The 24,680-nt window shown below is 41.6% G+C and overlaps 1 protein-coding gene across 6 annotated transcripts in view; it reads right to left on the bottom strand.

The window, feature by feature from the left end:
- The window catches only part of pde3a (phosphodiesterase 3A, cGMP-inhibited), a 538,978-nt gene that overhangs the window by 159,035 nt on the left and 355,263 nt on the right, over positions 1–24,680 (bottom strand). The gene's annotated exons all lie outside the window — the stretch shown is intronic.

Raw genomic sequence — 24,680 nt, 5'->3', positions numbered from 1 at the left:
TATCACCCCAATAATAACGTATTCAAGTTTCAACAACTTAACTATCAGTACATGTCACTTCATGCAACTGAATGGCTTTTCAAAGAACTCTGAAGCATCTCCAACCATTTCACTCACCTCCTTGAGAACAGATTCTATACTGTGAAACCTGCTCCTGAACAAAGATGAGTTGAACGCTCTACCTTCAGAATGAGCTCTTGTGCTATGTCACTGCCTTTGTTCTTTTAGAGTCCTATTGTCTTTCTTATTACTTCACATAGGAATACAACATTCAAAGATTGTCTTCACATATAGAACAAGGTACAGAGGACACACCATCCAATTTTCTACTTTCACTCCTGATTGAAATTTTAAGATAATTAACTTGGCTACTGCACATTTTTCAATCAATAGCCCCTCAAATTTTATGAATTGTTTACAGCAGCTCTTTAGTTATGCTTATTCTGGAATCTTTAACAACCTATGATCAGCACTGAACTGGTCACTGAACATAACCTGTTGACACTCACTTTCAAAGTCTCTACAACTCATGTTCTCAGTGTTATTTATAAATTCATTTATTTATTTATTTTTGAGTTTGCACATTGGTTGCTTGTCAGTCTTTGTGTGTAGTTTTTCATTGATTCCATTGTATTTCTTTGTTCTACTGTGAATAACTGCAAGAAAATGAAGCTCAGGATAGAACAAGATGACATATATATGCTTTGATAATAAATTTACTTTGAACTATAGAGCTCCCTATTGCCCTCTCAGTTATATCTATAAACAGCCTACTTACTGAGTGTTCCTCTTCCACATCCATTTTACACTGGCTCAGATACAGGTCTTTTAGCTTAAATGCTCCATGCCAGAGTTACATTCAACTCACACTTCCCCCCCCCAACCTTTCTCAGTGACACATTTTTCATATCTTAGTCCGATCTCTCCTTAAATGTATCTGTATTGTTCACTTCAACCACCCTCTGTGCTAATTTCTTCTGAATTTCTAATGGATTTCTCAGTAACCGTGATATCTTCAAGATATGATCTTCCCTTCATAGAAAATTTCACTCTACACCCATGCTATAGGAACCCTTCACAATTTTAACAACCTGTATTCGGTCAACCATAAATTTTCTTTTCTCAAGTGAAACAAGATATTTTCCATTTTCTCGGTCTTTTCACCCAAAGTCAGCATCACAAAGTAAAAGATGTTCATATGATGGAAAGAGACAAGGAAGACTACATGCACTTTGTCGTTCATCCGTTAGCAATGGAATGGATATTTGACATTTTGGGATGAAACCCATAACACTCTAGGATAGAGAAATTCAGAAATTTATCAGCCCTGTGAAAATAAAACTATTTGCACCTCTGGGCAAACAACAGAAAACAAAAATGCCCAAGAGGCTAAAGTAGGAGAAACGTGGACACTTTTGATTGTTTCTGAGCTACAGGGAGGTTCTGAAAAAGAAAGCCCATTCCAGAGTTCTATTAGTATGATGACAGCAGTTTGACACCATTCCTAGATCTATATTTTACTTGTTTAAAACTTTCCTTAAGTTTTAGTTAATAAATATTTTCAAGATTAGCATTTCTCTAATGCTTTGCTGTCTTTTGCAACAATCATTCACCCTTTATTGAAACTCAATATCATGCATTTTTCTACACTCCCTATCTGGATCCTCTGATATGCTTATGGTGCCTTCTCTAAGTTAAACCAGCTCCACCATTGCTTTGGGTCTCATGGGCTAGAAATGGGCACCACTCTCAAGGGGTAGTGAGGTCAGAGTTGGATATGGTTTGAATAAGGCCTGATCTTATGTGTGATATACTGCTTTGGTTATGTAGTCCTTAATTTGATTTGCACTATTGACTGATCCATTGTGGCATCAAATCACTGAGACATGAATAAACAAAAACCTTATGTCCTTCATCATTTGGAGAAGGGAATGGATGGAGACTGTGCCAGCGCTCATTGCCCAAGGAGTATGAGGGTCAGACGTAAAGTTTGTGTGACAGCTTAAAAAGAACTTCAGGACCATAAAGATAGCAATAGGGATTGCCACTGTCTGGACTACTCTTCCCTGTGTCAACATGGATTTAATAGCTGTATAGCCTCCTAAACTGTAATATTTCTGTAAGGGTAAGTGTCCAGAAATAATAACAAATAAGTGTTGGAGCTCAATTTTAGTCAATACTCCCTCATCTGTAAAGTACTTCCTTTAGCTGGGAAAATCCTCCTGGAAGAACAAAGTGATCCCCTTTAGCTGTTGTTAATTGTTGTTGAATTTGAACTGTTTGTTGTATTTCTCTCCCTTTAACTTTCCTCTCCCTCCTCTGTACTCCTCTCTCACTCCCCACGCTCTCTCCCTCTCTCCTTTCAAACCTTGTCTGAAATTCACATCAGTTAGACAAAAGAATTGATGTGAACCAACTGACACTCTGACAACTAAATTTTGCCGGATGCCCTTGAGAATGTGGGAAGAGTTTACAAGGAATATTTATGAGACAGTAGAATTACCCTGTGAGCTGGAATAGGACATGATGGGTCAGAATGGCCTCTTTTATGGTGAAAGGGGATTTTGAAAAAAATCATTAAATGGCACAGGATTACACATGATAACTGGAACAAGAGTGCCTCAAACATGGCTTGCCATTCAGTACAGACATGGCTGATCTATGCCAGTTTTTATCTCCTCTTCTGTGCCAGTTCCTCACTACCCTCAATTTTTCAAATTTTAATAATTTAACTGCTTCCTCTTTAACCATCTCCAGCGATCTAACCTCCACAATCATCCACAGCAGCAATTTCCAGAGAGTCACCATACTCTGCAAGGAGACAATATAAATTAGGAAGTAATATTTTTCTTGCTTGACTTTCTATTTCCACAATGGGACTTTGGTAAACATCTCTGTTAAGATGAGCATGTTATTGCCACTCCTCCTCTGCAAGAAAATAAGGGCGAATAAAAATGTGAGACTTCTGTCCTTTTTCTCATAAGGGAGCTCCCTTGCTCCCCGAACAAGCAAAGTCATATGTTTGCAATGATTCCAGTATAAAGCTGAATTATGTCTGCTAATACTTTAACATGAATGAATCAGTGATGCACACTGCTATTGAGTGGTGTGGAGCAGATAATTCTACTAGCTTAATCTCAAAGTTCATAAAGCCCTAGTTAAAAAGAATGCTAAGGTTTTCAGGGAAGAGGGACATTACCAAAATTAATCAGCAATCTTTGGTGTGCAATTTTCATGTTTGCTGTTGTGTGCTGGGGCAGCAGGCTGAGGGTAGCAGACACCAACAGAATCAACAAACTCATTCGTAAGGCCAGTGATGTTGTGGGGATGGAACTGGACTCTCTCACTGTGGTGTCTGAAAAGAGGATGCTATCTAAATTGCATGCCATCTTGGTCAATGTCTCCCATCCACTACATAATGTACTGGGTGGGCACAGGAGTACATTCAGCCAGAGACTCATTCCACTGAGATGCAACACAGAGCGTCATAGGAAGTCATTCCTGCCCATGGCCATCAAACTTTACAACTCCTCCCTTGGAGGGTCAGACACCCTAAGCCAATAGGCTTGTCCTGGACTTATTTCATAATTTCCTGGCATAATTTACACATTACTATTTAACTATTTATAGTTCTATTACTATTTATTATTTATGGTGCAACTGTAACGAAAACCAATTTCCCCCGGGATCAATAAAGTACGACTATGACTATGTCTATGACATGTTCATGACAGCACACAAACAAGAAGGAATGCCAATAAATTCACAGAAATTACATTAAATCTTAGAGACAAGTATCATGCCAGATTATATGCTGAGCGTTCCATTAGATCAGTAGTTTTAACACAGAACGAGAGTTTCAAGTTAAGTTCTAAATTGCAATCTCATACAGCCATATGGAACTTATTTTCACAATAAAAGATTTATTTTAGTTCTTAGGGATATTCTGAATGCCCAAATCTCTATAAAGAGTGAACAGATACGAATGACCATTACTGCTTGTGAGTAGAATTGTAGTGTATATGTTTTTTATGTTAGTGATCAGCTTGGTGAATCAACTTCATTTGATTATAGAATATAGAACAGTACAGCACAGTATAAGCCATTTGGCCCACAATATTGTGCTGACCTTATACCTATTCTAAGGTCAATGTAACCCTTCCCTTCCACATAGCCCTCCATTTTTCTATCGTCCATGTGCCTATCTAAGACTACATAAACGTTCCAAATGTATTTGCCTTTACCATCACCCAGGACATTCCTGCATCCACCACTCTCTGTGTGGAAAAAAATTACCTCTGACATCACCCCCCCCCCCCATACTTTACTCTAATCAACTTAAAATTATGCCCCTAAGCTGAGGAGATAGCATAGGCACAGTGATTGTGAATACACAACAAAATAAAGAGCAGAGAAGCAATTATTCCAGTTGAAACATTATTGGAGTGGGTGGATGGATGGTGGAGCCAGGTTATCAGGGTCAGTGTTTGGGATGATGGCGTTGGGTTATTAGGGGGTGTATGGATTGTGGAGTTGGGGTATCGGGGGGGTGGATGGGTGGTGGAGTTGGGTTAATGGGGGCTAGATGGGTTGTGGAGTTGGGTTATCGGAGGGTGGTGTTGGGTTATCGGGAGGGATGGATGGGTGGGTAGATGGGTTGTGGAGTTGTGTTATCAAGGGGGTGGATGGGTTGCGGAGTTGGGTTATCGGGGGTGGAAGGGTGGTGATATTGGGTTATTAGGGGGATGGATGGATTGTCGAATTGGGTTATCGGGGGGGTGGATGGGTGGGTAGATGGGTTGTGGAGTTGTGTTATCGGGGGTGCATGGGTGATGAAATTGGGCTATCAGGGTGAGTGTTTGGGATGGTGCTGTTGGGTTATAGGAGGGTGGATGAGTGGTGGAGTTGGATTACCGGGGAGTAGATGGGTGATAGAGTTGGGTTATCAGGAGGAGTGGATAGGTGATAGAGTTGGGTTATCAGGAGGAGTGGATTGGTGATGGAATCGGGTTATCGGGAGATGGGTGGGTGATAGAGTTGGATTATCAGGGTGGGTGGATGGGTGGTGGAATTGGGTTATCAGAGGGTGGTGTTGGGTTATTAGGGGGTGGATGGATTGTAGAGTTGGGTTATTGGGGGGGGTGGATGGGTGATGGAGTTGGGTTATCGGAGGGTGGATGGGTGGTGCAGTTGTGTTATCGGGGGGGTGGATGGTTGGGTAGATGGTTTGTGGAGTTGTGTTATTGGGGGGGGTGGATGGGTGGTGGAATTGGGCTATCTGGGTGAGTGTTTGGGATGGTGGCATTGGGTTATAGGAGGGTGGATGATTGGTGGATTTGGATTACCAGAGAGTAGATGGGTGGTGGAGTTGAGTTATCGGGAGGAATGGATGGGTGATAGAGTTTGGTTATCAGGAGGAGTGGATCGGTGATAGAGTTGGGGTATCAGGGGGTGAATGGGTGATGGAGTTGAGTTATCAGAAGGAATGGATGGGTGGTAGAGTTGGGTTATCGGGGGGGTGAATGGTTGTTGAAGTTGGGTTATCGGGGAGGGGTAATTGGTTGGTGGAGTTGGGTTATCGGGGGGTTGATGTGTTGTGGAGTTGGGTTGTCGGGGGGGTGGATGGGTTGTGGAGTTGGGTTATTGGGAGATAGGTGGGTGATAGAGTTGGATTATCAGGGTGGGTGGATGGGTGATAGGGTTGGGTTATTGGGGTGGATGGCTAATGGATTTGGGTTATCAGAAGGAATGGATGGGTGGTAGAGTTGGGTAATCAGGGGGGTGAATGGTTGTTGGAGTTGGGTTATCAGGGAGGGGTAATTGGTTGGTGGAGTTGGGTTGTCTGGGTAGACGAATGGGTGATGGAGTTGGGTTATTGGGGGGTTGGATGAGTGACGGATTTGGTTGGATACATGAGCAATGAAGTGTAAATGAATCAAATATCAATGCAAATACTCAAAGAGGCACCTACAGCAAGAGAATTCTCGCCTTGAACATCATGGTAGCGGAGTAGATTAGAACATAGAACAGTACAGCACTGGTGAGGCTCTTTGGCCCATGATATTGCGTCAAACTAATTAAACCAATAACTCCTAATTAATCTAATCCCTCTTCCCCAGACTTTGATCATATCTTTCCTTCTTTCCTCTTATCCCCCATGAGTTAACACTTAGGATAGGCAACTCCAGTGAGGTGAGTGGCCTATCCCATTGCATGGATCTTAGCCATGTGCTCATGCTTCAGACACTCCTGTGTGGAGGCACACACAGTGTCTGATCACATTGTGATCTTACTATGATGACTGCAGCACACAAAATCATTGTGTTCCATGAATCGTACACAGTGGTTTGGGTTTTTTAGAGAAAGTTGGCCATCACAGGTCAGTAGCATGCCTAGAGCCAATAAAATCACTCAATATTTTTTCCATTATGAACTAGAAAGTGAAAGACAATTAAATAAGCAAAGAATAATTTCCTAAGAATATTAAACCATCATCATTTTTTTCTGAAAAAAACAAATACATGCAGTTATCAGTGACTACAAAATGGAAAAGCTTGAACTTGGTTACGAAAAGTGGTGATGAGGTATAAGATTATTTAAGCTAAAGGAAAGTGTCAAAATGCCAATGTGCCATCAAGTGTCAGTACAATGGCCAAGGTAAAATCTCTGCCTCAAATGTGCTATTACCAAGCAGGGGCAATTAGGTATCAGGAGTGACCAGCTCCATTCTGTATAGCCCTGAATGCCTTGTGAAAACATACTTCTGTACAATGGTTGTCAATACCCTGGCAGCTATAAATTCTCAATCTCTCAGAGAGGAGGCAATTTTGGAAAGAGAATAAAAACGGGAGTCAAGACTGCAACTTTGCAACCATACACTAATGAGCATTGAGACTGGTTTCTTGGTGGAAGCTCAATGTTGGTACCTTCTGAAAGGATTCCATATACACACCAATACTCCAGCTATGAATGGCTGCAAATACTCTCATTGATCCCAGTAATCAACACTCCCTGAGACTTTTGCTTTGAAAATAATTGAACCTCTCTAGCAGTTTGGTCTGGGGCAGCATGCTTTTGGTGATGGGCGACTCACTTGAGCAACACCATTCTTAATTCAAGTCTTTGACCCTTGGCCTAACGATCAGTTGTAGAATTAGCACAGCACATTTACGTTTGAGCAAATAATCCACCCACAGGCCTAAGAGTTTAAGTGTATTGGCAAATTTTTCCTTGACTTCGCCTACTCATAGTTAAAAAAACAAAGAGGATGAGAAACAAAGAAATACACACAAGCCTGGACTGAAACACGGTAATGACAACAGTAACATTAAGCCCTTCTTTATCTTAGAGCAGCTTTATCAAATTTGTACTTGGGATCCACTGTCTTTAATTCAAATGTATGAATAGTCTCTCCAGTACAGGCTCTTTGGCCCACCATGTTGTCCCAAACTCTCAATCTAACCCTTCCCTGCCACCTAGTCCCATATTTTTCTTTCAGACATGTATATATCTAATTGTCTCTTAAATCTCTTTATCCGCCACTTGGCAGGGCATTTGATGCACCCACCACCCTCTCTGTGAAAAGCCAGTCTCTGACATTTCCCCTATACTTTCTTCCAATTGACATAACATTATATCTCCATGTATTAGCGATTTCCATCCTGGGAGTAAGGTGTTGGCTGTCCACTCTATTTACACCTCTTATCATCTTAAATTTGGGAAGATTTTAATCACCCAAGACCCTGCAGCAGAGTTAGGCTACGAGGCGAACACTGCATATATTTAAAAATACATTGTGAACATTACAAGTACATCTAACTCTAGTGCCACAAAGAAGGAAAATAAATTGGGCAGCTGTGGCCTCAAGGTCAGCTCAGAAGCACTCATGCCTCAGTGAATCCAATCCTGGGGACAAAACTGTGGTTGGGTAGAAGGTGGGGTGGGGTGGGGTGGAGAGGGGCAGGAATATTATTTTGGTTTCGATAGCAAGAGGCCCACAGCTGATATCAAAGAGGTGCAGGGCTGTAGCCCTGGCAGGCCTCTCATTGACAGTAAAGCATACTCCACCCTTTTGGTTTAGACTTGTCTCTCACAGGCCATGTGGGATTTTCCACAAGTTCAACAAACATCTTACGTAACACACACACACACACACACACACACACACAATGCTGGAGGAACTCAGCAGGTCAGGCAACATCTATGGAGAGGAATAAACAGTCTCTGTTTCAGGCCAAGCCCTTCATCTTATGCCACTTTGTATTATTGTGTTAATGTGTGAAGCCTGGGAAATATTGGCTATGGGTTTTTGTTCCAACTTCCAAACAACTCTCCAAGAAAGTTTTGCTTCTCTCTGTATCATTTTTTCAACCTACTTATTGTTTAGATCGATTTAACCCCATGATTGCACTCCTTCTACTCTCAGTGGTAAAATTCTCCCTCTCTCCCCAACCCAATATGTCCAAAAAACATACACCTTATGAGTCATAAATAACATTTGTCATAGAAATTATATTCAGTAGCTGGAGCACATTCTGTAGTCCCCTGCCTTCTGATTACTATGGCTTGGTTTTTTGAATATGTGCTGTAAGGGAAGATCAGTGTAAGCTGGGAGTCTGGACCCATGCTAGATTTGGGTGGTGGCTGTGAGTGTGCATGCAAGGTTAATATCAACTGTGACAGGCCTGACAGTAGCAGAGACATGAGCAAGACCAACAGAAGGTGTAGTCATAACGAGTCAACACTTATTTACATTACCACTTAAAAGAATGCAAAGGCTCTGTATTACATCTTCTGCCACTATTCACACTCTCCTCCAGAACAAAGCTCCCAACAAGCGACTGCAAGGTTTTGACCAAATGGAAACATGGACAGACGCCAAATAAGTAACAAGTGCAGACTTTGAAAATGATAAAGTCTGCCCTTAATTCTACCCATTCTGTACTTAATTGAGGGCAACTTTCATTGATAACATGCTCTCGATTTGAAGTATTTCCTCAGCTTGCCCATTCTGTGCTTCTGGACTATTGTGAATTACTGTGTTTAAGGGTGGTAGACATTATTTCATGGTCACTGCCAATTGACTATTCCTCTGCCTCATGTCAATGTACTATAGAAGCTTATTGAGCATTTAATTGAACTGCCTTTCAATTAACCTTTACTTAACAAGACTGACCTCTAACTCAATGAGCAGAGATGGGGCAAGCCTGATTTTCTTTTAGACAATGTAGCAGTAGGCCTCAACTGCTTCTTATATCTCCTCATGATGCTGAAGGAGACCATTCAGCCCATTGTGTCTCTGACGACGTGTCCTAGTAAGGGAATGGGACTAATGAGGATATTCCCCTGTTTCTCCATAGTCCACACCATCCTCACATTCCCAATAAACCCCTGTCTGAATCTCAAACCATTCACCTACTGTGGAGGTAGATCACCAACGGACACCTAATCTACCAACCCACCATGTTCTTGAGGTCTGTGTGAGTTGTTCAAGCTGGCAATGTGAATAGTCCACAAATGCAAGTCCCTGAAGCACAAATGTGTGTTTGCATCAAAGGCATATAGGACTACAGTCATTATTCTACATAGCTACTCACTAAGGACCCAATCACCATTGACAATCTAGATTATACTGTATAATGGTTCAATAGCTCCATTTAATATCAGAGAATGTTTCCAGTATAAAACTTGAAATTCTTACTCTCTGCAAACATCTTCGAAACAGAAGAAAACCCAAAAGAATGAATGACAGAAAAAAGTAAGATCCCCAAACAAAGCCCCTTACCTCCCTCCCTCCCATGCACAAGCAGAAGTAAGCAGCATCAACCCTCCCCTTCCTCCGCCCCCACTTATTCCAGCAGAAAGAATCAGCATTCCCACCACCCACCATGCAAGCAACAGCAAAACCCCAAAGAGAGACAAACCATCAAAAACCACTGTTCATCTCAACAGTTTGACATCCCACATGCACTCTCTCTCTCTGTCACTAACAAGGGAGAGAGATATCACTCTTTCCACGATGAGAGAGGAGACAAACAGCTTGCTGTTTCAATGTGACAGTCTTTAATGCCATTTTTATTCCAAGTTTTCCCCTACTCGAGAATAGCTGAATAAATAGCAACACTGACCACTATTTTTGTTCTAATTGTGATATTTCTTGCATAATTTTTGTATAATTTATAATTAATTCATGGTTTTCTTCTGCATGTTGTGTATCAGATGCTGCTGTAAAATGTTTTTTTATTCCGCTTGTGCAAACATGTATTTACACATACAACAATAAACTTGACTTTGACTTTGAAATTTCTCAGTCAATGTCTTTAGCTAAAGGCGTAACATTGTCTTGTTCATGCCCTTAGGACACGGTGAAGTGTGTCTTTGGCATGCAAGATCTTTTGTAGTCTTGACATTGTTTCAATGCAGGAAACAGGGCACCGAATTTAAACAGTGGCTGGGAGGTGGACCACAGATTACAACAGGAAATAGAAAAGGTGTGTCAAAAGGGCAATGTTATGGAAGTCATGGGAGATTTTAACATGCAGGTCAATTGGGAAAATCAAATTGGTAATGGATCTCAAGAGAGTGAGTTTGTTGAATGCCTAAGAGATGGCTTTTTAGAGCAGTGTGTCGTTGAGCCTACTAGTGGATCGGCTATACTGGATTGGGTGTTATGTAATGGTCCGGAGGCAATTAGGGAGCTTAAGGTAAAATAGCCCTTAGGAACCAGTAATCAAAATATGATTGAGTTCAACTTGAAATTTGATAGGGAGAAAGTAAAGTCTGATGTAGCAGCATTTCAGTGGAGTAAGGGAAATTACAGCGGTATGAGAAAGGAGTTGGCCAAAGTAAATTGGAAGGAGCTGCTGGCAGGGATGACAGCAGAGCAGCATGGTGTGCGTTTCTGGGAAAAATGAGGATGGTGCAGGACAACGTATTCCAAAAATGAAGAAATACTCAAATGGTAAAATAGTACAAAGAAGGCTGACAAGGGAAGTCAAAGCTAGTGTAAAGGCAAAAGAAAGGGCATACAACAAAGCAAAAAATTAGTGGGAAGATAGAAGATTGGGAAGTTTTTAAAAACCTGCAGAGAGCAACTAAAAAAATCATTATAAAGGAAAAGATGAAATATGAGAGCAAGCTAGCAAAGTTTTTTCCAGTATGTTAAAAATAAAAGAGAAATGAGAGTGGATATAGGACCACTAGAAAATGAGGTTGGAGAAATAATAACCTGGGGAACAAGGAGATGGCTGATAATCTAAATGAGTATTCTGCATCAGTCTTCATTGTGGTAGACACTAGCAGTATGCCACTGTTGTAGTTTGTGAAGAAAGAGAAGTGGGTCAGTTACTATTACAAGAGAGAAGGTGCTCAAAAAGCTGAAAGACCTAAAGGTACATAAGTCACCCGGACCAGATGAACCCGGGGGAAGCGACAGTGGCCGTGCCTCCGGCACAGAGTCCGGCCCTGTTGCTCAGAAGGGTAGAGCAAGGAAAAGGAGGGCAGTTGTGATAGGGGACTCGATAGTAAGGGGATCAGATAGGCGATTCTGTGGACGCAGTCCAGAGACCCGGATGGTAGTTTGCCTCCCTGGTGCCAGGGTCCGAGATATTTCTGATCGTGTTCAAGATATCCTGAAGTGGGAGGGTGAGGAGCCAGAGGTCGTGGTACATATAGGTACCAATGACATAGGTAGGAAAAGGGAAGAGGTCCTGAAAGGAGAATATAGGGAGCTAGGAAGGGAGTTGAGAAAAAGGACCGCAAAGGCAGTAATCTTGGGATTACTGCCTGTGCCACGCAACAGTGAGGGTAGGAATGCGATGAGGTGGAGGATAAATGCGTGGCTGAGGGATTGGAGCAGGAGGCAGGGATTCAAGTTTTTGGATCATTGGGCCCTCTTTTGGCGCAGGCATGACCTGTACAAAAAGGACGGTTACACTTGAATCCTAGGGGGACCAATATTCTGGCAGGGAGATTAGCGAGGGCTACTGAGGTGACTTTAAACTAGAATGGTTGGGGGGTGGGAATCAAATTAAAGAGGCTAGGCGAGAGGAGGTTAGTTCACAACAGGGGGAGGGGAGCCAGTGCAGAGAGACAGAGGGGTGTAAAGTGAGGGTAGAAGTAAAAAGTAGTAAGGAGAAAAGTAAAAGTGGCAGGCCGACAAATCCAGGGCAAGCATCAAAAAGGGCCACTTTTCAACATAATTGTATAAGGGCTAAGAGAGTTGTAAAAGAGCACCTGAAGGCTTTGTGCGTCAATGCAAGGAGCATTCGTAACAAGGTGGATGAATTGAAAGTGCAGATTGTTATTAATGATTATGATATAGTTGGGATCACAGAGACATGGCTCCAGGGTGACCAAGGATGGGAGCTCAACGTTCAGGGATATTCAATATTCAGGAGGGATAGACATGAAAGAAAAGGAGGTGGGGTGGCGTTGCTGGTTAATGAGGAGATTAACGCAATAGGAAGGAAGGACATAAGCCGGGAAGATGTGGAATCGATATGGGTAGAGCTGCGTAAAACTAAGGGGCAGAAAACGCTGGTGGGAGTTGTGTGCAGGCCACCTAACAGTAGTAGTGAGGTCGGAGATGGTATTAAACAGGAAATTAGAAATGTGTGCAATAAAGGAACAGCAGTTATAATGGGTGACTTCAATCTACATGTAGATTGGGTGAACCAAATTGGTAAAGGTGCTGAGGAAGAGGATTTCTTGGAATGTATGCGGGATGGTTTTTTGAACCAACATGTCGAGGAACCAACTAGAGAGCAGGCTATTCTGGACTGGGTTTTGAGCAATGAGGAAGGGTTAATTAGCAATCTTGTCATGAAAGGCCCCTTGGGTAAGAGTGACCATAATATGGTGGAATTCTTCATTAAGATGGAAAGTGACATAGTTAATTCAGAAAGAAAGGTTCTGAACTTAAAGAGGGGTAACTTTGAAGGTATGAGACGTGAATTAGCTAAGATAGACTGGCAAATGACACTTAAAGGATTGACGGTGGATATGCAATGGCAAGCATTTAAAGATTGCATGGATGAACTACAACAATTGTTCATCCCAGTTTGGCAAAAGAATAAATCAGGGAAGGTAGTGCACCCGTGGCTGACAAGAGAAATTAGGGATAGTATCAATTCCAAAGAAGAAGCATACAAATTAGCCAGAAAAAGTGGCTCACCTGAGGACTGGGAGAAATTCAGAGTTCAGCAGAGGAGGACAAAGGGCTTAATTAGGAAGGGGAAAAAAGATTATGAGAGAAAACTGGCAGGGAACATAAAAACTGACTGTAAAAGCTTTTATAGATATGTAAAAAGGAAAAGACTGGTAAAGACAAATGTAGGTCCCCTACGGACAGAAACAGGTGAATTGATTATGGGGAGCAAGGACATGGCAGACCAATTGAATAATTACTTTGGTTCTGTCTTCACTAAGGAGGACATAAATAATCTTCCAGAAATAGTAGGGGACAGAGGGTCCAGTGAGATGGAGGAACAGAGCGAAATACATGTTAGTAGGGAAGTGGTGCTAGGTAAATTGAAGGGATCAAAGGCAGATTAATCCCCAGGGCCAGATGGTCTGCATCCCAGAGTGCTTAAGGAAGTAGCCCAAGAAATAGTGGATGCATTAGTGATAATTTTTCAAAACTCGTTAGATTCTGGACTAGTTCCTGAGGATTGGAGGGTGGCTAATGTAACCCCACTTTTTAAAAAAGGAGGGAGAGAGAAACCGGGAAATTATAGACCGGTTAGCCTAACGTCGGTGGTGGGGAAACTGCTGGAGTCAGTTATCAAAGATGTGATAACAGCACATTTGGAAAGCGGTGAAATCATCGGACAAAGTCAGCATGGATTTGTGAAAGGAAAATCGTGTCTGACGAATCTCATCGAATTTTTTGAGGATATAACTAGTAGGGTGGACAGGGGAGAACCAGTGGATGTGGTATATTTGGATTTTCAAAAGGCTTTTGACAAGGTCCCACACGGGAGATTAGTGTGCAAACTTAAAGCACACGGTATTGGGGGTAAGGTATTGATGTGGATAGAGAATTGGTTAGCAGACAGGAAGCAAAGAATGGGAATAAACGGGACCTTTTCAGAATGGCAGGCAGTGACTAGTAGGGTACCGCAAGGCTCAGTGCTGGGACCCCAGTTGTTTACAATATATATTAATGACTTAGATGAGGGAATTAAATGCAGCATCTCCAAGTTTGCGGATGACACGAAGCTGGGCAGCAGTGTTAGCTGTGAGGAGGATGCTAAGAGGATGCAGAGTGACTTGGATAGGTTGGATGAGTGGGCAAATTCATGGCAGATGCAATTTAATGTGGATAAATGTGAAGTTATCCACTTTGGTGGCAAAAATAGGAAAACAGATTACTATCTGAATAGTGGCCGATTAGGAAAAGGGGAGGTGCAACGAGACCTGGGTGTCATTATACACCAGTCATTGAAAGTGGGCATGCAGGTACAGCAGGCGGTGAAAAAGGCGGATGGTATGCTGGCATTTATAGCGAGAGGATTCGAGTACAGGAGCAGGGAGGTACTACTGCAGTTGTACAAGGTCTTGGTGAGACCACACGTGGAGTACTGTGTGCAGTTTTGGTCCCCTAATCTGAGGAAAGACATCCTTGCCATAGAGGGAGTACAAAGAAGGTTCACCAGATTGATTCCTGGGATGGCAGGACTTTCATATGAAGAAAGACTGGATGAACTGGGCTTGTACTCGTTGGAATTTAGAAGATTGAGGGGGGATCTGATTGAAACGTATAAAATCCTAAAGGGATTGGACAGGCTAGATGCAGGAAGATTGTTCCCGATGTTGGGGAAGTCCAGAGCGAGGGGTCACAGTTTGAGGATAAAGGGGAAGCCTTTTAGGACCGAGATTAGGAAAAACTTCTTCACACAGAGAGTGGTGAATCTGTGGAATTCTCTGCCACAGGAAACAGTTGAGGCCAGTTCATTGGCTATGTTTAAGAGGGAGTTAGATATGGCCCTTGTGGCTACGGGGATCAGGGGGTATGGAGGGAAGGCTGGGGCAGGGTTCTGAGTTGGATGATCAGCCATGATCATAATAAATGGCGGTGCAGGCTCGAAGGGCCGAATGGCCTACTCCTGCACCTATTTTCTATGTTTCTATGTTAACTGCACCCTAGAGTTCTGAAAGAAGTAGCGTGAGAGATTATGGTGGCATTAGAAATGATCTTTCAAAAAAAAATCATTGGACTCTGGCATGGTGCCAGAGGACTGGAAAATTGCAAATGTCACTCTGCTCTTTAAGAAAGGAGGGAGGCTGCAGAGTGTAAATTATAGACCAGTTAGCCTGACCTCAGTGATTGAGAAGATGTTAGATTCAATTGTTAAGGAAGAAGTGATGGAGTACTTGGTGACACAGGACAGGATATTACAAAGTCAGCATGGTTTCCTTCAGGGAAAATCTTGCCTGATGAACCTGTTGGAATTCTTTGAGGAGATTACAAGTAGGATAGATAAAGAGGATGCAGCAGATGTTGTATATTTGGACTTTAAGAAAGCCTTTGACAAGGTGCCACACATGAGGCTGCTTACCAAGTTAAGAGCCCATGGTATTACAGGAAAGTTACTAACGTGGTTAGAGCATTGGCTGATTGGTAGAAGGATTCTACCAATTTAGGATATAGGAATAAAAGGATTCTTTTCTAGTTGGCTGCCAGTGATTAGTGGTGTTCTGCAGCGGTCAGTGTTAGGACTACTTTAGGGTCTCGGTCCAAAACGTCGACTGTACTTCTTCCTATAGATGCTGCCTAGCCTGCTGTGTTCCACCAGCATTTTGTGTGTGCTACTTTTTATGCGTATATTAATGATTTAGATGATGGAATAGATGGCTTTGTAGACAAGTTTGCAGATGATTTGAAGGTTGGTGAAGGAGCAGGTAGTGTTGAGGAAACAGGTAGAATACAGAAGGAGTTAGATAGATTAGGAGAATGGGCAAGAAAGTGGCAAATGAAATACAATGCTGGAAAATGCATGGTCATGCACTTTGGTACTAGAAATAAATGTGCAGACTATTTTCTAAACAAGGAGAAAATCCAAAAATCTGAGATGCAAAGAGACTTGGGAATCCTTGTGCAAAACACCCTAAAGGTTAACCTGCAGGTCGAGTCAGGAAGGCAAATGCGATGTTAGCATTCATTTCAAGAGATCTAGAATACAAGAGCAAGGATGTGATGCTGAGGCTTTATAAGGCATTGGTGAGGCCTGACCTTGAGTATTGTGAACAGTTTTGGGCCCATCATCTTAATAAGGATGTGCTGGCATTGGAGAGGGTCCAGAGGAGGTTCACAAGGATGATTCCAGGAATGAAAGGGTTATCATATGAGGAACGCTTGATGGCTCTGAGTCTGTAATTACTGGAATTCAGAAGGAAGAGGGGGTATCTCATTGAAACCTTTTGAATGTTGAAAGGCCTAGACAGCGCTGATGTGGAAAGGATGTTTCCCACGGTGGAGAGTCTAGGACAAGAGGGCACAACTTCAGGACAGAGGGGTGCCAAAATTTCTTTATCCAGAGGGTGGTGAATTTAGGGAATTTGTTGCCACATGCAGCTGTGAAGGCCAAGTTGTTGGGTGTATTTAAGGCAGAGATTGATAGGTTCTTGATTGAACATGGCATCAAAGGTTACGGGGAGAAGGCCGGGAGCTAGCGTTGAGGAGGAGAAAAAAAAGGATCAGCCATGACTGAATGGCGGAGCAGACTCAATGGGCCAGATGGCCTAATTCTGCTCCTATGTCTTATGGTCTAATTAATCTGGACCAACAGGATTTTGATAATGACCAGATATTTTACTGAGGCTGATAAAAGGAATAATTTTTGGCCAAGTCATAGAACACAGGATGAACATTCAAGAACGAGTTCCTTTTGCTACCGAGATATATTCTTCTGGATGCTCCCTGAGATCATGCTTTAGCTAAGATACGATTACATGCATGCTCTCAGTCTTGATCTCAGGCAAGACTGACTAAATCTGTTTCAAAACCATGCAGATCTGCATTATCACTTATTTCCCTCACCTGAACAAAAGAAAACCTTTGCTTCTTCTTTTCAGATGCTGTGGGCTACAAAAGTGCCTAGCAACCAATATTCCTCTGGATTATTGTCTCCTTTCAGTCATACTCTTTGCTCCTGATAGAAGGTCATTAACTTGGAAGGTTAATTTTCTTCCCTGCTCCACATATGTTGAATGTGTCCAGCATTTCCTTTCATAATCTCATCCCTTCACCTCTGGAAATATTTTATATCACCACATCCTGGGAGAACTAGTCAAACACAAAGGAATAACCCACAAGACCTACCATCCTATGCAAAAACAACACAGATGTAAACAACCATACATCAGCGAGCTCATCTTACACTGAGCCTTGTCAATTCTGAGTGAAAATGCATCAATTTTAAACAGTGAGTTTTCAGCATGATGGGTAAAGATGAATACACAGTTCATTTGGCTATTATTGTCAAATAGCAGTCAGCAGGTTATAGGTTCATTGAGTTCTAATGCAGTGAAATGTAGAGAGAGGACCAGAGGGACTGGAGAGCACAGAGAAAAAGAAATCTAAAGAATAATAACAATTGTGTGCATAGTGCTTAACAGTGAATAATAGTTTCACAATTTCACAGCACACAATACCATAGAAGTAAGCCTAATACTTGTCAACAACTGTTGCTAATCAGACTGACTTAATTTTTTTGACATGCTGTTACATTTTCCTTTTATTCTCTTTGTTGTTGTGACTTGAAAGGCTTTGAAAAAATATAATTTTTTCATTTGTCAAACAGCAATGCCAGTCAGCCAGGGTCGAGCCAGCTCCCGGAGGCTTGGTTTTATTCCCTCAATTGTATGTTGCTGCCAGACTAACAAAAAATGTAAATTGTTGAAGGAACAAAATTGTTCTTTCATAAGTCTTCACATTCTTACCACCCTGCTGGGATCCTGCAGTGTGACTGGAGTGACTTTTTAAAGAACAAGGAAAGGAAGACAGCCAGATTTTGCACTGACTTCACTGCAAACTCTGTACAATTCTGGAAGCCCTCACTTAGCAGCATCGCACCAAAGAACAAAGCTTAAATACTTGATCCAGCAAAGGTCTCCGCGAACATACCATCAATCACAACATTACTGATACAATAATTTACATGCTGTAGAACTTTAACTAGAATGTAGGATATTTTGAAGCCAAATTACACAGAGCAAGCTCCTCTAAACAGCAAGATAATTTGTGAGCAGATAAGTACATATTTTAAAGATTTTTTTTAGATTCACATCTGCATACTCCACTTTCCCTATTTGATTCCACGGTCCACCTTCCTTTCTATCAGTTTCTAACATCTACAGCCCTTTGTTTCTTCAACCTGTCACCTCCCAACCTGCCACTATTTCCACTCTTCCCTCCTTCAACTGCCTGTCACCTCTCATTTTGATCCACATATCACTTGCTAGCTCTTGATTTATGTCTTTCCTCTACCTCTTTATACTGGCTCTCTCTCCTCAACTTTCAGTCCAGATGAAGGGTCTTGACCGAAATCTTTGACTGTCTGTTTTCCTCCGCAGATGTCACCTGCCTTGATCTGTAAAAGTTCCTCCAGAACTTAGTTTTATTTCTCTCTCTCCAGTGTCTGGTATCTGTTGTGTCAACATGGATCCACGCATGTTGCAAAAGGAAACATAATACTGAGATTCTCAGAAAATGCTGGAAGAACTCAGCAAGCCAGCCAGCTTCCATGGAGCATGTTGCTCCAGATTCAAACATTTGCCATCTCTTCTGTCTCCACATCATTGATATGGTTCCACGGTGAAATTATTGCATTTAAAGCAATGTTGAGGCTGATATGGCAAATGTATTCTGCTGTGAATATTGAGGCATGTATGAAAATGCGCTTTTCCTGTGCCAGTTTCACTACTCGGTGCTAACTCAAGAAGTCCGAAGCTCATGGGATGTGAGTTTTATGTTGTGGAGAAGGGATGTAACTAGGAAAGTGGAGGAGGGCTGGAGCTTTGTTCAAGGGAAGAGGAGCAAAAGATCTTGAAGTTGGGGGTAGGGTACAAGTAGCACACTGAATATTAATGGAGAGTTGGTAAAGTAATTGGTCTAAGTTCCAGTGGTGGGGGAGCTGAAGGACATCCACAATTAGGGGTGGGGTAGCAGGGATGAGGAATGAATGGGAGAGGGGTGCCACTTACTGGACTCCTTAGAGTTGATCAGGCTGGCTCCTTACAGTCACACTAATACAGAGCCTACATACTCTACCTCAAGAAGATTTACAAATCTAGAACACTCACAAACCACACTTTGCACTAGTAGCATCGGAATGTACATGCCATTTGGTGCCACTGCCTGTCTGGTAGCTCATTATGTATGCATGCCTTTTATTTGGGAAACTTAGTAACCAAACTGTGATAATCAGGGGTGGTATGGTGGTATAGATGTTTGCACAATGCTTCACAGCATGCCAGCTATAAGACTGGGGTTCAATTCCCACCACATGCAGTAAGGAGTTTGTACGTTCTACCAATGACCATGTGGATTTCCTCCAGGTACTCTGGTTTCCTTTCAAATTCCAAAGACAGATGAGTTAGTGTCACATAACGTGGGCAGGCTATATTGATGCTGCAGGTGTGGCAACACTTGCAGGCTGCCCCCAGCACATCCCCAACATAAGTGATGCATTTCATTGTATGTTTTGATGTCTTGATGTACATGTGACAAATAAAGCTCATCTTTCTTTAGACCCATCTGACTTGTCTTTTATTAAAGTTAATGCTGGGCACCACCAACAAACGTCTAGGTTCTTGTACTAATATTTTCAAACTTTAGTTAAGCATTGATAAGGTTAAGTTGAGCATGCAAGGGTATTCAGAAGCATGGTACTGTCCTCCATCTCCAATATCACCAACCACAATTAAGTCCAATGACTTGATACCAAATTCTTTGGTACGATGTGAGCCCCGGGCCACCTCCAGCTTGCGATGGATATTAAAGGCGCCCAAGTGCTATCTATATTCTTGTAGTCATGCAGCTTCTGAAAAAGCTTAATATCAGCTTTCATACTGCAGGACACTGCACACAAGGCTAGAAAGGCTTTAAATGTGACACACATACTGTACTGTCGTTCTCCTGTCAATGGAGCAGTCAATAGTGGTAGTAATATCTACTTCCACTGCCTTCACAGGCAGTCTGTTTATGTGTTTAGCACAGCATGTAAAATAGTTAACTATAAACTGTCTGTTCACCCTCCCTCAGCTGAGCTCAAGTCTGTACTTCTTTGTTACAGAGCTTATGAATTCCAAATATCCGAATAAGCTCTCCATTGAACCTGCTTTTCTCCTCTGTACACACTGCCAGTTTCTGTAGCCTCTCCTCAGTGCTCAGATGCCTAATTCAAGGTATTAGATGAATTGCCTTTTGCTCGGCTCTGTCCTGCATCTGGTAAGACTGAGTCAGCACTTTGTACAAGCTCACTCACTATTAATGCTGTGATAAAAATCTTATTTGCTTCCTTGGTTTCAGCCACTCATTGTGTTGATGGGCATGCTATGCATTTATTAGGTCAGATAACCCACCTCTGTTGAGTCCTGTGTTGCTTCCAAACCTTTTTTTTAAAATGCTGGAAAAAAATCATTGGACTGTGGAGTAATTACCCAAGCATCATGGTGGACAGGAGTGTAAGGGTAAAATACTGGGATTGATAGTTTTATTGGCTGGTAACTTTATGGGCTGAATTAATAATCAAGGCATTCAAGTCCAGCATTCAAATCTGATTGCAGTTTATTCTTCAAACAAGATCTGCAAATAATACAGGGGTATTAGTTTAAAAAGAGAAGATACTGAATTGTTAGGTTCAGTGATGTCCTTAAGGGAAGGAAAGCCCCCTACCTCACTCAGATTGTGCCATGAGTGATTTTGGTGTCAACACAGTTGACTCTCTTAATGGATGAGCAAGATCAAGGTAAACAAGTAAGATTAACTAAGAATGGGGAGTAATATCAGCCCTGTTAATGACACCTACCCTGCAAATGAATAAGGAAAAAAAAAACATCTTTTAAAGTGAGCAAACTAATAATTGAAGTAGAAAAACAGATAATAAGGTTTGGGAGAGAGTTTGGTCACAATAAAGAGCCAGTGTACTATAGAACAGGAATTTAAATGATTTGCTTTAGTACTGAGAATATCTATAGTTATCTTATAATGTCAATTGAATTTCGCCATATTAAACATCATCTCCACCTTTAAAGCTTAATTTCTGAATCAATTGAAATTGGTCCATTGACCACTTGACCAAAGTATTTGCGATAGCCTATTTTTACCACCACCTCATTTGTTATGATCAGCATTTATGCTATGACCACACACTCAATTTATTCTCACACATAATAATCAATAATAATGGACAAGTACTGATTCTATCTGCTTGGAGACTCCCCTCCATACTGTTGCCAAAGTACATATGGATACTTATCATCTCTTAGTGAACCAATATGTCAAACCACATCAGAAGATTCCTTCCATTCCAGTTCTATTCCTTTAGAAGCTATAGTCTAAATGCCCAAGCAAAATTAGACAGACAGCTTAATCCAGAGTCACATCTCTGTGCAACTGGCTTTTATTTCTCTGAAGAGAATCCTAGGTCAGAAGAAAACAACATAGGAAAATAAAAATACTCATTAATAGTCAATATGAAGCAGTATTGAACCCCAGTTATTTGCTATTTCTTAGATTATTTCAGCATTCTCTTCTCTGAAGAACAATGACATATAACAGCCTACAAATACAAAGTTAGCCTTTGGCCAGGTTTCTGATGCTGGCATTCATTCACCTTAGACTCATTGAAACCTCCTGAATATTGAAAGGCCTAGATAGAGGAGGTGAGAATATATTCTGTAACAGGGGTCTAGGAGCAGAGGATAAAGGCACTAGAATAGGAGGATGTCCATTTAGAACAGGGATGAGGAAGACTTTCTTCAGCCAGAGGGTAGTGAATGTGTGGAATTCATTGCCACAGACAGCTGTGGAGGCCAATTGGGTACATTTAAAGCATAAGTTGATAGTTCTTGATTACTAAGGGTGTCAAAGGTTACAGGGAGAAGGCAAGAGAATGAGGTTGAGAGGGATAGAAGATCAGCCATGGTTGAATGGTGGAGCAGACTCGATAGGTCAACTAGCCTAATTTTGCTCCTACATATGTCTTATGTTGCCTAACAATCCAGTGACCACACTCACATTAATAAGGGACCAATTTGATGCTCATGATTTTAAATATTCTAGCAGGCACTTCACCCAGCTCCCACCCTATCTCTACTTTGTCGATCTTAGCTTGTCCATGTTCTTTTTCATTAACTCTGTACTATAATTACTTTAATTTCTCCATTTGAAGAAAGGCTGTCCCTGGTTTCCGCTACAACTAAATACACAAAGGCTTCTTTCATGGTATCTGCCATCCTCAGAGAGGAAGGGCTTTACACTAACCTTATGATGAGTTACTTAAATATTATGTGAGTTATTAATTTGAATGGACAGTGTGTGGGTTGTGTTGACTAAGCATCTTCTTTTCACTACAAGTTACTTTGTAGTTGGGATTAAAATTTTCGAACATTTTTTCTAAAAGGAAATGATAGTTTGAGCAAAGTAATTGTGGCAGAAGATACGACCACTTCTTTAAATTAAATACCAACCCTCAAGGCATATGTTTAACCACAGACCCTCTGTAGCAGCGCCCCTCCTAAAAATAATGCATTTTACTCAGCTATTTCCTTCAGTGCTTTGCCGACAATGAATTCACCCCGTGCCAATTTCATTTGAATTATCTCTTAACATGAATTTGTTTCTTTTCATTTGGAAGAGGGAGTACAAACTATCTTAATGCGCACATCCTTTAACTCCATAATAAAGTATAAAATGAGACTCTACTATTAGTCAGTCCTGTGGCAAAACTCAGGTCCATTCAAAGCAACAATGTCCAAATATGGGACAAAGGGTCAGCTGAAAGGCTCCCTTGGCTGCTCAGTATGAGCACTCATTGACAGCTGTAAAGCTGCCTCTCTCTCTATGAATGTAAGTGAAAGGAGCCACGTGGACCTCTAATAAAAGGCTCCTGTCTCAGAAAGTCATTGAAATGCCATCTGGTGATTTCTTTGACGTAAGCAGATGTGAAAAAAAACCTCAAGTGCGCGGTTCGGTGGGTGAAGCTGCCTTTTGTGGTGATTCTGGGTTGGTGAATGACTAAATACGATCTGCTGTCAGCTGGGACCTTGAGCAGAGAGAAAGAAAGAGAGAGAGAGAGAGAGAGAGAGAGAAAGATAGAGAGAGAGAGAGAGAGAGAGAGAGAGAGAAAGATAGAGGGAGGGAGAGAGAGAGAGAGATGGGGAAGAGAAGAGACAGAGAGAGATAGAGCTGGAGAGCGGAGAAGGGAAGGAGGGGGAGGAGAGAGGGGGGAGGGGGGAGAGAGAGAGAGAGAGAAGGATGAAGGAAGGGTGAGAGGAATGAATGTTATTGAGATAATAACTGAATTCATCACGAACAGCTTCTAAACTCCTTGGCTATGGAAATTATCAAAAAATCTTTCTCTTTATACTCCAGTTGTTCAAAATTAAATGTAGGTTGTCATTTAATTCACCAAGAAGATCAGTTTCTAACAAATTTAGTCATTGAAATTAAAACAATTTTATATAACCAATACATATATTCACAAATACACATATACTCAGGGACACACACATATTCACACATACTGTACAAATTACAATAAGACACACATACATTTATATGCCATGCACACAATCACATACACATGCATATAATGTACTCCTACTCAATACACACACACACACACACACACACACACACAAATAATGAATCTGACTGGAAAGCCACACTGATTGTGCTTACTTGCAACAAAACCAGTAAGAGTAGGTGGGGATTAGCCACCCTATGTGCAATTTGCACACAACTCCTTTCCAGGGTCTTAATTTCATTTTTTTAATATTTAAAAACAAAGTCTTTCTGATGGTCATAAAGGAAACAGAAGTAATCAGCTATTCAGGTCTTGTACCTCCCTTTCGCAGTATTCAGTTTTACGACTCCCTGCTCTTTTAGTACTTCAGGTTTCTATATCTTCTCTGTAACACCTCCTCCAGACATCACCACTTGCATCATTCAATCTCACCCGATCTCCACTCTGCCATAAACTTGCCCTTTTGTTCTCTCCATCCCTTCCCGCCCATAGTTGTTGTAAGGTTATCTTTGTCGCTCGGTCTCCGCAGATGCTACCTGATTTGCACAGAGTTTCCTGCATTTTCTGCTTTCACATTCTTGTATGCAAAGATGCTGGCTTTGTAACAAGACCAAAGAAGACCATCTTAACTCCAGTCCATCTCTTGGGGAAAGATGTGATTGTGTGTATTGTTGGTTTTATGCTCCATTGTTGTGAACAATAGAAAGTAATCCTGGGCCGGACTTTGGAATCCATTCCCATTGCAACTACCAATGTGCTTCCCATCTGGGGTGTTAATTTAAAGCTTAACCCATGTTATTTAATCTGCTAAATTACTCATCCTGATTTCAGCAGTATTTGGCAAGTTGTAATTGGCATCTGCATAACATAGCTAAGAAATGCAGGAGATAAAATAGCAAGCCACCAACCACCAGGTCTTGCTGTCAC

This window comes from Mobula birostris, chromosome 23 (genome assembly GCF_030028105.1).
Source record: "Mobula birostris isolate sMobBir1 chromosome 23, sMobBir1.hap1, whole genome shotgun sequence".
Taxonomy (NCBI): Eukaryota; Metazoa; Chordata; class Chondrichthyes; order Myliobatiformes; family Myliobatidae; genus Mobula; species Mobula birostris.
The sequence above is the reverse complement of the archived record's forward strand: the minus strand, read 5'-3'. Positions and strand labels throughout refer to the sequence as shown.